Source organism: Capra hircus, chromosome 26 (genome assembly GCF_001704415.2).
Source record: "Capra hircus breed San Clemente chromosome 26, ASM170441v1, whole genome shotgun sequence".
Lineage (NCBI taxonomy): Eukaryota > Metazoa > Chordata > Mammalia > Artiodactyla > Bovidae > Capra > Capra hircus.
The window spans coordinates 7,225,556-7,238,849 of record NC_030833.1 but is presented as its reverse complement, the minus strand read 5'-3'; positions in this window follow the sequence as shown (position 1 = coordinate 7,238,849).

The following is a 13,294-nucleotide window of genomic DNA, read 5'->3' as shown; positions in this document are numbered from 1 at the left end:
ATTAAGATTATATATATGTATATATACATATATATGTATACTGATGTATGTAATGTCTGTATACAAATGCATGACTATATTATAATTAAGATGTTTTAACCAAAAGACACCAATAAGGGGATAAGAAGAGTGACTTATGTTTGCAATAAATATATTTGACCAAGGACTCTTCTAGAATTATCAAGAAAGGAAACCCACAAACCAATAAGAAAAAGACAAACAGTCCAATAAAAAAATGGGCAAAAAACTTGAATAAATGTTTTACAAAAGAGCAATAAATAACCAAATGATGAATAAATATCTGAAAAGGTGCTCAACCCCATTAATCACAAGGCAAGGACATATTAAAGCCACAGTTAAATAGCCATTTAAGATTAAAAAAAAGATTCATACTACCACACATGGAAGAGGACGTGAAACAGACATCTTATTGGGGAAAATGTAAATTGGGGGAAATGTAAATTGGGACATACATGTTGGAAAACATTTCGGCATTACCTGCTAAATTTGAACGTACACATACCCTGTGACTCAGTACTTCCACTGCTGGGTATATACTCAAAATAGTTAAATACATTTATTCGTCAAAAAGATATTTATGAGACAGGCTTCCCTGGTGGTCCAGGGATTAAGAATCTGCTTGTCAACACAGAGGACATAGACTTGATCCCTGGTCCAAGAAGATGTCACCTGCTGCAGAGCAATTAAGCCCCGTGCACCACAACTTCTGAGCCCACGTCCTGGAGTCTGCGCTCCACAGATAGAGAAGCTGCCCTAAAGGAAGCCTGCATTCTGCAACTATAGAGCAGCGCCTGCTCGCTGCAACCAGAGAAAGCCCTCATGCAGCAACAAAGACCCCAGCACAGCCAAAAATAAATAAATAAATAAAATACTAAAAAAAAGAGGAAAATAAAAGACATGAGAAAGTTCATAGCAGCACTGTTTGCAATAGCCTCCAAATGAAATAACCCAGATGTCTATCAACAATAGGATAGACAGTTAAATTGTGACCTGTCCATACCATGGAACACTCTAAGTGATGAAGAAGAGCAACTTATTGCTACAGTTTTATATAGTGATACAGATGAATCTCCTGAACATAATTTTGAGTAAAAGAATCCAGATACAAAGGGGTGTGTACTCTTTGCTTCCATTTCTATGAAGTTCAAAAATAAGCAAGACAAATGAAGATACTAGTAGTCTTTGTGGATGGGGGGTGACTGGCAGGGGCATAAGGAAGGATGATCCGAGTATGTTATGTGTTGATTTGGTTGGTGTGCCGCCTTTGCGAATATTTATTGAACTGTGTTCATTTCATTCTGTGTGTTATTCTTCATGGAAAAACATAATGAATGACCCCATGTATGATCATAAAGGAAAGCAACCCTGAATATTCATTGGAAGGACTGATGGTGAAGCTGCAGCTCCAATACTTGGGCCATCTGACGCAAGAACCAACTCGTTGGAAAAGACCTTGCTGCTGGGAAAGATAGAGGGCAGGAGGAGAAGGAGGTGACAGCGGATAAGATGGCTGGATGGCATCACCGACTCAGTGAACATGAATTTGAGCAAACTCCGGGAGATGGTGAAGGACAGGGAAGCCTGGCGTTCGGCAGTCCATGGGGTTGCGAAGAGTTGGACACAATTTAGCGACTGAACTAGATGCATGATCGTGGGAAAGGCGTGCCTCATTCAGTGTGAGGCAGCAGGAGCAGGTTGCCGTCAAGAGGGACCATGGGAAGAATGGGGCGGGGCATGGAGCAGGTTTCCTTGTACTGCCCAAGAGACGCAGGACCTGATTTTTTGCCTTATTTCTGCCCTTGGCTGTAGGATCTGGGCCAGTTGTGATGGTTTTCTGGGCTGCTCTGGGACTGGATTGTGGATTCTCCTCCATGGGCTCTATGGATGGGCTTCGTAGGTCGGTAGACTCCTTGACGTGGTGAGTCTGTGTGTATGTGCACTTTCTTGGAGAGAGAGCCAGAGCTGTTTGTCTATACAGGTTGAGATTCACCAAAGTGATTATCTCCAAGGCTCCTGCAGCTTGATCCACCATGGTTTTCTGGGCCACAGGCAATCTGGCAGAGGGCACATTTTTTACCGGATGGCACCAGATTTAAGTCATCGGGCTTAGAGCAGCTGGTGGTGGAGTGACAGTGTGTGGGTAGGGGGCCTTGGAGGGAAAGCTGAGAGCACTCTTCAGTCCACAGTCACGGGGTTATGCCATATCAGAGAATTCACGGGGAGGGGGGTGAGGGCCTTCTGTGTCAGAGATGAGGCAGTCTCTTTGTTAAAATTATGATTTCCTTCTTCCTGACAGCATCTATGAAGCCCTTTGCAGTAAGCAATCCAGGTTTCTGTACTGTATCGCTTTGGGGGCACCGAGGGGTTGTCACAATGGATCACATCACTCGTGAGTACCAGGGACAATAGGGCCTGTAAGACTCCATCCCAAAAGGGCATCTTTTCTCTTAGGAAACAGGTCACACTCGCCATTAACATCAGGAGGAATTAGAAACAAGTTTCTGAGGCCAGAACTTAGCCTGAGGATAAACTGAACCCTTTTCCTTTGCTTGAGACATGAAGTGATGTGATTTTTGGGGGGAGGAGGGCGGGGGTATCTTGTTGTAAGTGATGGATAAGCACATTTGATTAATATTGATTTAGGGTACCATTTTAGAACCTTTGGAAGGTTTCACATTTGCATATTTAACATGGTAATGTCTAAATGGGAACAGGTCCATGGCGGGGCCTGGGGGGAGGTCCAGCCCACTTTGTGTAGTGAATTGGGGAGGGGGTCCACACTGCCCGTGGAGGCACCAGGCTGTGGCGTGGTGACCCTCTTCTTCTGTTTGGGAACTTTCAGATGCTTCTCTCTCTCAGTACTGCCAAGGGCTTTCCATTCGCTATTTTTTGTTTTAATTAATTTTTTCTGGAGTATAGTTACTTCACAACGTTGAGTTACTTTCTACTGTACTCCACTGGGTTTTATGAGAAGGAAAATTTCCCAAGTGTTTGAACCCACAGCTCACTAAGCCCTTTTAATAACTGTGTGGACTTGAGCACATCACTCAAGTTCTCTGAATCTGGACTTCCCTATCAAATGACACGTGTGATTTGGCAGCTCAGAGCTGTCGTGATAACACCTGTGCTTGGCCACTGGAGTGCTCAGCAAGCAGTGGTTCTTCCCAGCTTCAGACAAAGCAGGATGAAACCAGGGCTTCACTGACAAGGGCCTGTGAGCCTAAGGAGGAGTGAGGCATTCTACAAGGGAGTGGGCGAAGACCTCAGGGATAAGACATTTTGAAGCAGGGGGTGGATACCCTTCACCCCCAGGGTACAGTGATAGGAAATCCATTCCCTGCAAACTGAAATCCCAAGATGAGAATAGTGGAACAATTAAGAGAAGGGGTTGGGCCCTGCCATATATGTTATTCTCAAAGTCAGGAGACATCCCTGACCACATGTGTGCAGAAAGACTCCTTGGAGGTCAAAGAGGGAGAGATGTCAAGGGATGCTCTGCCCATAGGCCTCTTCAGCAGAATCCATTTTGGCTAAGAGATGTGTGCACACACATGGGAGGATCCTAAGATATACCACATATGGGCTGTGATACCAGGCACATCAAAATGATTGGCCAAGGGAAGCCCAGAGGAAATGCCCCATAAAAGTGATTTAAACTGCCACGAGGTGTGACTCAAGGACTCACCCGAGTCTGCCGTGCGCCTATCTGCATGAACTGTACCCTTTCCCCCCTTAACAAGCACTTTACTTCCTTCACTGCTTTCCGTCTTTGTGGGAATTCTTTTCCGCAAAGCTGAGTGGCCCGGGCCTTGTCACTGACCACTGCTCTAGTGGCTAGGATCTGGTGCTCTCACCGCCGTGACCCAGACACAATCTCTGGCCAGGGAACCGAAGCCCTGCTTCAAGCCGCTGCAGGCCGAGGCCACCAAGGTCAATCTGAGATGAACTTTGAAGGGTAAATAGAATTTTGATGGAAGAAAGGGAGAAGGCAACTGGACAAAGGGGAAATGTCTCAAGAAGAGATGAGGAAATGGGAGGATAATTATTGGATATTTTGGGGAAAAGGAACTGCCTCGTGTGGCTGGATGCCATGAGAGGTGAGAAGGTCAAGGTCAGCTCACAAGAGGCCTCGATTTGTTGGGTTAGGCCAACATTTCCAGCGGGGACCCAAATTCTCTAGTCACTCGCCATGCTGGTCCCGTCTTTTTAACGCACCTGGAGATGAGGAAGTTTGATTCCCGGGGCCCCTCTGAGAGGACACTGCATCACTCTTCTGCTTCACTGGCCAATTTTATCCTAATGCTAAAGCAAAGGCTAAATTAGACTGTGAAGGTAAATACACATAGAGAAAGCCACAAAATTAAAACTATAAGGGAGGGATTGAGTTGTTAATCATATTGCAGCATTTCACAAAGAATAGGCTGAGTTTTCCAACGAAACGATGACTCCAGCATATAAATTAATCTTTTGTATGGGAAGAAATGAAAGTCATTAAATGTCATTGTCTTATTTTAAAAGCAGCAATATCCTGCCTGATTGCAAGCGCTTAGAGGAGGATGATTAAACAGAAACCTTATCTTCACTGTTCCAAGGAGAAAATTGGAGAAAGTTATCCAATTATGGATGATAAAGCAGAGAAAAGAACCCGAGAAGAGGCCAACGTGGGTCGGTAGGTTATAAAGAACATGTTCCTGCCTTGGTCCTGTGATCTCCTCATGGTCAATACCAGAAGCTCCTGCAGCCATGGAAATTATTGCATTGCTTTAACGTGCTGTCAGGCATCAGAAGTATTTGTAAATTCTTTCTTTAACTCATTTCTAGCTCCCTGCTATTGGTAAATGATTGTTATTTAGTTACCTACCCCGAAACTAAGGATTTTTAATGTTGCCTTGGGGATGTGGGCAATTTATTTATTGTCCCTGAAACTCAGTCTTTCGATCTGTAGGTTGGGTCTATTGGGCATCATTGATCGGGTTGAGTGGGAGCAAGTAGGCCAGGGTTTCCTCACCATCACACTATTGACAATCAGGGCTGGACCTTTCCTTGTGGTGGTGGTTGGGGGCTGCCCTGTGGGTTGTAGACAGTTTAGCAGCCTTCCTGACCTTGACCCACAAGCACTGCCTCCACTCTCGACCCTGCAAGTTGTGACATCCAAAAATGTCTCTGGACATCACCAAATATACAAAGTCACCCCTGGTCATGAACCACTTACATAGGTTGAGCATCTGGCTTTGCACTTTGCAGAGTCCACACTCAATTCATAGTAACTATTAATATTACTGATACTCAGTCGAGACTGGCTTACTTTTGTTATTGCTCAAACAATCTTCTAACAGTTGCTTCAAGCCTAATATTGTTGCTAAATACACCCAATGCATGATGACTTAGAAATTATCCCCAGATTTCTTTCCTTTTTATTTTTTGCCAAATCAAAGTATTTAATTTCTAACTTGGAAATCATGGGTCTGGTAACATAAGATTGTTTTACTCCAAAGGAATAAATATTTCCCCTCAGTTTTAAATTAAAATGCTAGATTCTCTCTTTTCCTGGTAAATAAGGTGATGGGGGTAGGTGCCATCTTTGAAGTCAATATCACCTAAACCACACCTGGGAGAATAAAGAATTATTGAGTAATTATCATGTAAAAGATACCGTGTGGTGTGCAGCTACTCTATAAGAATATGTTTTATTAGATACAATAATGTGAATGCACATTTCAGATAATTACGTGGATATGAACATGGGACCAAGGCTACACAGGGACATCCGGCAAAGTTAGGGACAGAAACCACTTTCCCCAGATGTTTACATTTGTCTAGATAATAGGGATTTTATTTCCTGCAGGAAGAAGGAATTTAATCACAATTAGCATTTTATTTGGATCATTTCCATTCCCTTTAGACAGGTATTTTATCACCAAAGGAGACTTTTGAGGAGGAGGAGGAAAGAGGGTTTTTTTTTGGGTCAACGAAGAAAAAGTATCTATATTATTTTCTAGGGTTGCAGCAATCAATACCACAAACTGGGTGGCTTAAAACAACAGAAATCTATTGTTTCGCAGTCGTGGTGGCTGAAAGTCTGAAATCGTAGTGTCGGCGGAGATGCACCCTTTCTAAAAAGGAGGCACCCTTCCTTGCCTCTTCCAGCTTCTGGAGGCCCAGGCTTCCCTGGGCTTGCGGCCGCATCATTCCAATCTCTGCCTCCGTTTCCACAGGGTCTTCTTCCTCGTGTCTCTGTCTTCTGTTTGTTTTTGTTTTGTTTTCTACTTATTGGCCACACTGTGTGGCATGTGGGGTCTCAGCTCCCTGGTCAGCGATCAAACCCAAGCCCCATGCAGTGGAAGCTCAAGGTCTTAACCGCTGGACCACCAGGAACGTCCCCCTGTGTCTTTTTTTCTGTCTCTTATAAGGACACTTGTCATTGGGTTTAGGACCACTCTCGTCCAGGATGATCTCATCTTGAGAGACTCACCTTAATTATATCTGCGTGCATGCTAAATGGCTTCAGTCACGTCAGTTTCTATGTGACGCTACGGACCATAGCCCGCCAGGCTCCTCCGTCCATGGGATTCTCCAGGCAAGAATACTGGAACGAGTTGCCATGCCCTCCTCCAGGGGATCTTCCCAACCCAGGTATCGAACCTGCGTCTCTTATGTCTCCTGCATTGGCAGGCAGGTTCTTTACCGCTAGCACCACCTGGGAAGCCCGATTGTATCTGCAAACATTCCAGGTATGGTCACATTTCAGGTTCTGGTGGACACACTTTGTGGGGCCACACTTCAGGCCACTAAAGCATTTTTTTTTGCATGTGGAGCTTTTGAAGGTTAAACTGCATGGCTGATCACCATTAAAACTTTATTAATACCAACTCTTGCCAAATGGAGGTCTTCCTTCCTTCTTACAGCCTTCAGATTTCCTCTTAAAACTGAGGGGCAGAGACTTTCCTGGTGGTCCAGTGATTGAGAGTTCATCTTGCAATGCAGAGGACACGGGTTTGATCCTTGGTCGGGGAGCGAGGCTCCCACATGCCGCAGGACAAACGGGTCCACCTGCGGTGACTACTGAGCCCACACCACAGCGAGAGAGAGTCCATGTGCTGTAACAAAAGATCCCAATTGCTGCAACTAAGACCCGATGCAACCCACCAAGTAAATAAATTGCAAAACACCCTGAGGGGCGACGGGCAAAATGACCAGAGAAGAACATTCAAGCATCGTAGGTCCTGCCTTTGGCTCACCTCTTCATGGAGCTGTACATGTGAACAAGGAACTGTTGGCTATTGGTTATGGCTCCACTAGAAATGTCAACAGGACAGACTCCCAAGGCCTTGCTATGCCATCATAGGCTGGAGAGAGAAGACGCTGTTTTTGAAATTCAAGCACTTCTAAATTTGTTGATGGTGGTCAATGAACTCACGAAGATGGAACTTTGAAAATAAACAGTTAACCTTGAAACTGGGAATATAAACAGAACTTGTAGTTTGTTTTTCCTGCTTTGAATATCAGTTGATGTTTTTATCTGTGGCCGTGGAGCACTCTCTGTAAGCACTTCTCTCTTTGTGGGTGGTTCTTTACTGGAAATTCTCTACTACATGAAGCTCTCAGTGTTTTCATGTGTAGAGATGGAGGGATTTGAGTTGCCTGAATTTTGAGCTCCTTTTCAGCTACCAGTTAAACTAGAACCCTTCCCCTTTAGTCAAAAGCTTTCAATTTCTCTTCAGTTCTAACTTGGCTATCACTATTTCACCTACACCTCTTCTCCCTTCAATCCATCCACCTATTCATCCATCCATCTGCCCACTCATCCATCCGTCCACCCACCCATCCAGTTACCCATGCATCCATCCAACCATTCACCCATGCATCCATGCATCCATGCATCCGTCCATCCATTCATCCATCCACCTCCCACTCACCCAGCCATCAGTCCATCCAACTGTTCAGCCATGTTTTCTCCTTCCGTCCTTCCCTACTTCCCTTCCTCCCTCCTACCCGGCTTCTCTCCTTCCCTTCACCCAACTCTCCATTTATCCATCCATCTATCCATCACCCCTCTATCCCTTCCTCCCTCCATCCAACCATGCGTTCATCTATGTTTTCCCCCTTCCTCCCTTCCTTCCCCCAACTGTCTACCCATTCATATATCCTTCTTCCTATTCACTAGCCTCTCTACTCCACAGAGTTAAGTCTCATACTGTGTGTCAGGCACAGTGTGATGAACGAGGCAGTTGAGCTGGGTGGCCCGGCTCCATGTGATCTGAAGCTTATCCAATTTGGGGGGCCCCCTTCGAAAGAATACAGGCTTACAAGTACAAGACTGTCAGAGTGGCCCCACTGCTTCAGCTGGGGCCATGCAAGTGAGGAGCCCCGAGGTTTGGGATTTGTTGGCTTCTTGATGCTCAGTTTCTTCTGTCTTCCTGTGAGGGATGGGCTTCTCTGCCAGCAGGGATTTAGATAAACCTGGCGTGAACCGCTCAGACCATGCCTGGGAGCTCCGAGAAAGCAGGGACCACCTCCGCAAGGGAGGGTTTGCTAGAAAAGGGGAATTCTGGTGAGGGTTCCCCTCAGTTTCCCCCTCCATACAAATGGGAACAACTCAGATGAAGCTCACGGGGTCCACAGAGAGCAGCCTTGAGTGCAACAAAAGGCTTCTTGATTCAGATGCTTCTCACGCCATGGAGTCCAGGCAACGAGCGCTCCTGGATGGCCCGAGGCTCTGTACGTCCCTAGAGTCCTGCAGATTTCCAGCTGTCAAGCTCAGAAGGGTCTGATTCATCTGCACTGCATTTTGCTAGTGCTTTGTTTTGTCTTTGCTATTGCGCTGGAATCTTCCAATAGCGCTGGGGCAGGACTCCGTTCTTTGTTTAAGGCTCACCATCACCCACAGGACTGTGGAGCGTGGTCTGTGTGGCGTTCTATCCATAGCAGCAAAAACAACTACAGAAACTTCGCTCCAGAGCAGCTCTTTTCATCTTCCAAGCATTTTGAAGATGCTAACTAATTAATAAACAAGACAGAATGCCATAGTTAATAAGTATCTGTTGAGCAAAGCAGCTCCAGCACTTCAGGGTGGAGTCCTGGGTGCAGTTGTTGTTGCTTTTGCTGGCTCTGGTCTTTGAGGGTCAGAGGGGAGGTTGCCTTGCCCACCCTGGGCACGTGCAGTGATTCTCTCCACCGCAATGGCACCCCACTCCAGTCCTCTTGCCTGGAAAATTCCACGGATGGAGGAGCCTGGTGGGCTGCAGTCCATGGGGTCACGAAGAGTCGGACACGACTGAGCGACTTCCCTTTCACTTTTCACTTTCATGCATTGGAGAAGGCAATGGCAACCCACTCCAGTGCTCTTGCCTGGAGAATCCCAGGGACGGGGGAGCCTGGTGGGCTGCCGTCTATGGGGTCGCACAGAGTCGGACATGACTGAAGTGACTTAGCAGCAGTACCCCAGACAGGATTCCAACACCCATGTGCCCTGACACTGCCAGGGCATATTTTTTCCATCTCCTGTGGCACAAGTTTGGAGGTCCCAAATGGGGCCAAATGACCGGCTCCAGACTGCTCCCAAATCATACAACTCCCAGCCTGAAACTCACAGATGGTGTGGCTTAACCTGACCAGGTCCTCAGGAGGGCTCAGCTCAGAGCTGAGAGCTGACCTGTTTCTTTCCAACTCGATTTACCTGGTATCCGGTCCCATTTCCTTTCTGACATGCTCTCTGGATCAGGCTCAGATATCTTCCAGTTGCCTGGAAGATCTTAGCAAGAGACACAGGCATGGCTTTAAAGACTGCCATACAGGCCACTATGACCATCTCTGCCACCAGGCAGGGGGGCGGACCCCTGATGGTCCTGCAGCTAGGATGTGGGGGAAGAGGCTCCAGCCTCCTCTTGAAGATAATGAACTGATGATTCTTGGAATCAATCCTGTCCCCATCCTATTTGGCTTATAAAAATGCACATAATTTGATTACAAAATAAATCAACACCCACCGAAACACAGCACCCTCAGCTCCCCAATTTTATTGTGGATGCTAATTTCCAAGAGTTTGCTGTGCTACCATACTCAGCTCAAGCAATGAAAGGAACCGTTAAACTATTTAGAAACACTCAACGTCAGCATCTTTATAATCTGACGTTATAGCAACCCCTCAGAAAGCCACAACCTGCATTTGTAGGTGTTTTCTCCACACGAACCTTATCAGCTGTACACAAATCTGTGCAGTCTTGTACCGAAGCTGTTGATTGATGCTGAGCTGCACAGCTGTCTCTCCAGATGTGTTCTTTGCCCTGGCACACACTCCACTGCCGTGAAACGAAATTCAAAACGTGGGGGCTTCTGTCTGGACTGTCCCTATGTAAGGTCCCAGCCTTCCCGCAGCACCCAACCGAAAAGCCGCATCCCTGAACCTGCAGACCTCGCAGCTCCCTGGACTGCCCCCTTCCCCGTTTCTGCTCCACCCCTGTCCTGGCACTGGCCACGCCCCCTCGAGGGAGGGTGATTCACACTCACTCCAGTGGCTCCTTCTGGACCAGGAGCCTCCTGAGGGCTGAGCCCCAGCCTCTTCCTCGCTTCCCTCCGTGCCAGCATCTCTCGCAGGGACCCAGAAAGGAGGCGTCCTGGTGGGACGGTGGGTACCATCGTCCCTGCCCAGTTTCTGCCTCTCCTTGTCCTCAGCCGCCCAGCTGGTCGCTCAGATGCCTGGGGCCATGTTGTCTCAGGGGTCCAGAGGGTGAGCTCCTGTTTCCATGACAACCCCTTCACACGTGGATATTCGAGGTCATGCCTGCCTGAAGGATGGAGCAAGCCCAAAACACCGACATGCGTGTCTCCAGCACCTGTAACATCACCCAGTTTTGTTGCCGTAACATCGAAAAGTGGATCAGCTGGTACCTCAGCTGAAGCACCTTCGGCTGTCTTCTGACCTCTGAATAGAGTTTTACAGGGTCTATTTATACCAATTACTTACCCCTCCCTTTCTAGAAAAATGGAAGCATGGTCCTTTAAGTATCTCTTAGTTTTTACGATTTCAAAAAAGGAAGCAGAAAAGTGAAAATAGGATGACACCCTTCTGCCTTAGTGATATGGATAATGGGAATAGAAGTCTACCTTCCAGACAAGGTTTCTGGGTTTTCCCCATGAGTATCCATCACCAGGAGATGCTATGAAGAAGCAGGGCTCCGTGCTGTTGTTGAATGAAGACTTAGCTTCCCTTTTATCTCATGGCAACCCCGCCCCCGCCACCCTGCCCCCACCAGCTTCACATCTACTTGCGAATGGTATCTTCTCACTCTTTCATCTTTGCCAATTTGCTTGTCAAAAAAAAAAAAAAAGTTACAAAGATAATCTGTATAGCTTTAAAAGTGTATCTATGTAAAATGAGCAGTGTCTTAAATTGTGGCTCCAGTGATCAGCTCTGAAAAGTTCCTTCTCAAGCCAGTGCGTGATGTTCCTCCTTCTCCTTGACTGTGCGTTATGGGCTAGCAATTTCTGCCTACTGGTTTTCTTCAAAAGAGGAAAATTCATGGCTGTACTTATAAATGTAGACAGCAGTTTTCCAAAGGAAATAAATTATGCAAACCTCCTAAAAGTCCTCTAATCTGAAAGTCAACTTCGCCTCTTACACATTACTCACCTCCTATCTATCTCATCGTGGTCCCTCTCCTGCAGCCCCAGTTCCCCTTCCCTCTTTGAACATGCAGGCTCCTTTCCATCTTAGGGGCTCTTCCTATGCCCTCAGTTCTCAGAACAGGGATTGCCATCGAGTAGATACTTGGAACCTTTTGCTCAGTGGTGGAGTGAAAGTCACTCAATTGTGTCTGACTCTTTGTGGCCCCATGGACTATAGCCCGACAGGCTCCTCTGTCCATGGGATTCTCCAGGCAAAAATACTGGAGTGGGTTCCCATTCCCTTCTCCAGGGAATCCTCCTGACACAGGGATAGAACCCAGGTCTCCTGCATTGCAGGCAGATTCTTTACCATCTGAGCCACCAGAGAAACCCAGAGAGAAATTTGTTTCTGTCTGGTTTTGAACTGGGGACCTTTCACGTGTGAGGCAAGCATGGGAACCACTCCACTACAGAAACAGGACTTTTGTGCAGAGATGGGTGGATTTCACAGATTCTAGAGAAGCATATGGAACATAGGCAAGCTAATGTGCTCAGCTGTCTAAGACTTGGGTTCAAGAACTGACCCCAGCTCTTCCCTGCGAAGTACTTGGGTAAATCGCTCAACATCAAGGAACGTCCACTTTCTCCATCTGGAAAGTGGGATAATTGTACCAGTTCTATTGCGAAGCCTTACAGAACCAATGGCAAAATTTCCTGCTGAGGGGAGGCCTTGATTACTCGCAGATAACTGAATCCTCAGCCAAGAGTCATAGTTAAGGTCTTTGGGGAAAATGACGGGTTATTGCCTGGCAGATTATATTTCATCTTAGATGTTTTAATAAAAGTACATTTTGGGGTTAGTGACAGAATGAGAAGTGCCAGTCCTTGGTCTTAGCTGTCTAGCAAAGTAGGCTGGTTGAAGACGAGAAGGGTTTGTTGTGCTATCCAAGGGTGGGCGAGGGTGGTGTACCCCTGGGAGGGGCAGGGGCAGGGCCCCCGGCAGCTCTGAGTAGCCTGGTAAGCCCGGGGCAGCCTGGCTCCATCCAGACTCCACTGAGTACACTCACTTTGTGCCGGGCGCCGCTGGGAACAGAGGTCAGCCCAACCTGGGCCTGGCTGGGCTTCTGGGGCAGACACAGAAGCAGGGCTGGCATGCAGCCAGCCCACCTCTAAATGGCATATCTCCAGCATTAGTCCCATTTGTCCAGGCGGGTGCCACATGGGTTGTTAAAGATGTTGAATATCACCCTGCATGTAGGTAATGCCCATGTTCTAAAAGTGTAGTGTGCCCAGTTGATAAGGGTGTGTGTGTGCTGGACCCAGAGGGACAGGAGGACTGGGTTGAGTGGGGTGGGAGGGGCCTCCAAGGACAGTGTAGTGAAAGGGATAGAAGTACCTGCACCACTGCCTGTCAGTCAAAGAGAAGATGGGAAACGTCCTAACAGAAATGCCAAGTACTGTCCCTTCATCTAGCCACCTGTCTGTCTTCATCCGTTCATCTGTCTGTCCTGCAAACAGGGCCTGGGTGTCTACTACATGCCAAGCGTTATGGCCAATGTTGACACCAAAAAATAAAGACCCCATCCTCAACCTTGACACCTCACAACTCAGTAGACGGAGGCAGTCACCTCTGTGATGTCATCAATGAAGATGACATCAGAGCTCAAAG